We start from the raw sequence: 4,416 nt of genomic DNA, 5'->3' as shown, positions 1-4,416 counted from the left end.
TTTTAAGATGATAAGGCTAAATGTTTATTGTACAAAATTAATGTGAGGACTGCCTGGTTACTAGTGGACGTGAGCTCAATTAAAATGAATTGCAACAAACAAGCCTTGAGTTTAAGTTTGAGCTCAATTAATATATGTGAAGTTAAAATCAACCTAGAATTGACATGCTATTGATAGTCATGAAAATTATAGCACAGTCCATCAATACTACACTCGGACAAAACAAACTTCATTCAAGAGCTCACATGAACTCTCACTAGTTTTATATTTTGACTAACATTTTATAAAACTTCTACTTGTTTGCAATCTGGTTCAACTAATTAAATAGGAGGAGGTTTAAGCTTCCATTTATCACCTTGGAGGAAGTTCTTGACGGAATACACATTAACATGATCAGCCGGAATCCGGTTACTCCAGTTCACCCTTCCCGCCATAACCGACCCCTTCCCGCTATTATTAAACTCCCCATAATAAAGTGTCTTCAACGCGAAATCATCCTTCCATGGCATCCACCCTTGTGGAGCGATCAACGCCTCCATCTTGCAACCAATGAACACGGTCCTTGAGAACTCCTTCCATGGCCTTCCAAGAAAGTTCTTGTGGACTTTCCGGACCACAAACGCTTATACGTAAGATGCTATATTTTTAGCTGAAAACAAATTATAATAATATCATACTCAAATTAAAGAGAATTAAATGCTCATTTTTATGGTGCAATTCTTTTAAAAAAATATTAACGTATAAAAAAGTTATGACCGTTTAAAAATCGTGAAAGAATTTGAGTTAAAAGTGAAATTATAAATAATATATAATTAAAAGATAGTTGATCAACGTTATAACTATTCTTTAAATTTCTAAAAGTTGATTAAAGTTGAGGAGATAAGATTGTAAATAATTTGAATCAATATGAAAGATACATGAAATTTAGTGTTAAATGACTAATTTACCCTTATGTAAGATTGTACTATATGTTTGAAAATTCATAAATTACTTAAAAATGGTGTCTTAATTTACCTATGAGTTGTGATGCATTATATACACTATAGATATAGATAGATACGTATAGCCACCAAAATGTTTATGGTTAGAGCTTGACTCACCAAATGTGGCCGTATCATATGTAGAGAGTCCAGGCTGACCCACATGCAAAGACCCTTTAATCACTGTCTTCCGCATCCCATCTCCAAAAATAACCAAATGCCTCTTCTCAATCCCAACCCTCACTGTCTCCTCGTAAACCCCTTTCCGCACTCCTATCACGAACCGCCACCCCTTACTCCAGTCAGGAGATGCGTCCACCGCCTTCTGAATCGACTCGTATTCACAGTCCCCGCCTTTACAAACCGTTATATCAGTACGAACCAATGAAGACGGAATCCCCAGTTCAACATCACCACCACCAGCACCAACACCCTCCCAGAACCCCTCTCTCTCGGTCTTCACCCGCTTCCATGATTTCGTTTCGTTCCCAAACACATCGTATGCCACCATCATGCTCAATGCATTGCTGGTGTAATTAATTACGGTATCCATAAACGACGCCACGCCAATAGTACTCGTATCATTTACGTCTTTAAGTATGGAGCAACAGTCGTACTGGTAGGTTAATGCTGCGCTTGTCCATGCACGGCCTTGCTTTAACTCACCATGTGTTAACATGGCGATTGTTGAGTTGAGACGGTAGACTGAGTTTTCGAGATGTTCGGCGCAGTTGTTGATGGCGGTGCTCTGGTTGGGGTTTGGATTGCGTTTGAGTATGGATTGGACCATGGGATGACCTTTACTGAGGGACAGGTAGGCTACGGTTAATGCGGATTTAATGATTTCCATTGCGTTTCCTTTATTAGGATAAAGGCTGAGTGAAGATTCGCATAGTTTTGGGTTCATGGTGGCTTTACAAGCTTGTTGGACCAGATCAGGAGTAGATGGTGCATCTTGTGTTGACTGCAGATGGTTGTGGCAGGAGGCACGGGCGGTTGGGTGGGTGGAAATGGAAAGAGTGATGAAGATGATGAAGATGATAGCCATTGAGTTGGTCCTGGCCATTGGTTTCATGTAATTCAAGATTTATATATAGTGGTGTATCAAGGTGCATGTCTAATTCAAGAACACATCAATGCAACTATATGTGATACGATTTAAAAATGATGATGATGTAATGTAACGTAGTATTAATAGATCAATAATTGTAGGTTGGGACGGAAGGTCGCCATCAATAAGTGAAATGAGCAATACCAAGCCGAACATGGTTGTGGCCTTCTGCAATAATTGTGTTAGTTTGCCATATGGAGAGTGTTTACAATAAGATCATCTTCATTGAGACATAAGTGAGGCATCCAAGTTGAGATGAAAATGGGTTGTGTTTAAGATGGTTTTAAGCAAGGTTATAAAAGTCGCTAGTCGCTAGTCGGGCAGTGTAGTGAGAACTAGCGATTAATCATGATTTATCTGATCGGACTTTGATGTATAGTTTTCAGTTTTATACACACAAACATACACATATTTTTATATGTAATTGGGGGTCGATTGTGGAGAGACTTTTAGTCCGGTTGTCAAACCGGCTACTATACGCACAGTTTTATCTTTAGCATTATCTCAGTCTTGGTCTATTCATCAGCTTGACGTGACCAATGCGTTTTTACATGGGACTTTGAATGAGATAGTTTAAATGTATCAGCCTATGGGTTTCCGCAATCACGATTATCCTGTTCACGATTGCCGTCTCAAGAAATCTTTATATTGTCTAAAATTGGCGCCTCGAGCGTAGTACCAACGCTTCACAGACTTCGTTTCTACCATGGGATTTGTTCAAAGTCGATGTGATAATTCAATGTTCGTATATCACCATGGTAACGACACACCATACCTTCTCATCTACGTTGATGACATCATACTCACCACATCGTCGAATGCACTTCGCCTCGGTATCATGGCCGAGCTAGCGGTTGAGTTTGCCATGAAAGACCTAGGGCAACTAAGCTACTTCTTGGGTATTTCGGTCAAACGCACCGGAAATCATTTATTTTTGTCTCAACAAGGTTATATGGGGGATATATTGAACCGGCCGAAGCCTAGCGCCAACGACGAGGTGGATTTTACGGATCCGACACTTGACCGGAGTTTAGCCGGAGCTCTTCAGTATCTTACGTTCACAAGACCGGACATATCGCATGCGGTCAAACAATTGTGCATTCATATGCATGCTCCTAAACTCTCTCATTGGAACGCTTTGCTCCGTGTCACCCGCTTCTTCAAGGCACTCTGGATTAGGATATTACTCTTGGCCCGTCGCATGCTCCTTCTTTACGAGCTTATACCGCCGCAGACTGGGCGGGTTGTCCAGACACTCGCCGGTCAACCTCAGGCTATTGTGTTTACTTTGGGGATAATCTGCTATCCTATCCTGGTCGTCTAAACGACAATCGACGGTCTCTCGATCTAGTGTGGAAGTTGAATATGGAGGCGTTGTGAATGTGGTGGCAGAATTTTCTTGGTTACGTAACTTACTAATAGAACTGAAACGTCCGATATCAACAGCCACCTTGGTTTACTGTGACAGCATCAACGCAATCTATTTATCAGGTAATCCTGTGCAACACCAAAGAACCAAGCATATTGAGTTGGACATCCACTTCGTTCGAGAACACGTTCGTCGGGGTCACGTTCGCATCGTTCACGTTCCTACCCGTTTTCAGATAGCAGATATTTTTACGAAGGGTCTCCCAAAGATATTGTTTGAAGACTTTAGGTCTAGTCTCAGCATTCGACCTCCTCCCACTTCGATTTCGGGGGTGAAATAGATACCGATTTATATTTGAATTATATTAAATGTATATTGATATTTATCTTTAGAATTAAAGTAGTAATCTATCCCGGGTTTCTCTTTGTGTTTATAGATTGTAAATCAATGAAATGGAGATCATTAAGCCAAATACTATCTTTTAGTATTAAAGAAAATCTCTTTAAAAAATAGATATAGTAAGATATGATTTTAGAAATTATAAATGTAACCTATACAACTTGGTTGGTTTAAACTGTAGATATAAAACAAGAGTAATTTTAGGTTCGATATTAGTTAGACGTCAACTGTTACTATTAGTCTATTAGTTACCCTTTTAACCCAAAAACATAAATCATGACATCGTAGGCATTCGTATACGCATATACTGGGACGAAAGGTCGCCACACCATCAATAAATGAAGTGATCGATACCAAGCCTAACATGGCTGTAGCTTTGTAGGACAACTGTGTGAGTTCGATGCATCGATCAAACATGTTACAATAATAAAATTTTACGAGTAATCTAAACCCGAACTAATAAGATAGTCATATCGTCAATGGCTCGGTATGTACATTCACATGAATATGTCTTTCTATTGATCAAGAACATATGTAAAAGATATTATAGGTGTTCT

At 39.5% G+C, this 4,416-nt stretch overlaps 1 pseudogene; it reads right to left on the bottom strand.

Moving 5' to 3' along the window:
* Window positions 1–1,014: 1,014 nt before the first annotated feature.
* LOC143604862 (putative pectinesterase/pectinesterase inhibitor 64 pseudogene) lies at window positions 1,015–1,893 on the bottom strand (annotated as a pseudogene).
* Window positions 1,894–4,416: the final 2,523 nt, after the last annotated feature.

This window comes from Bidens hawaiensis, unplaced genomic scaffold (assembly GCF_021521415.1).
Source record: "Bidens hawaiensis isolate Kalapana, Puna unplaced genomic scaffold, B.hawaiensis_p1.1 tig00067164_1, whole genome shotgun sequence".
Taxonomy (NCBI): domain Eukaryota; kingdom Viridiplantae; phylum Streptophyta; class Magnoliopsida; order Asterales; family Asteraceae; genus Bidens; species Bidens hawaiensis.
This window is presented reverse-complemented; position numbering and strand designations above follow the sequence as displayed.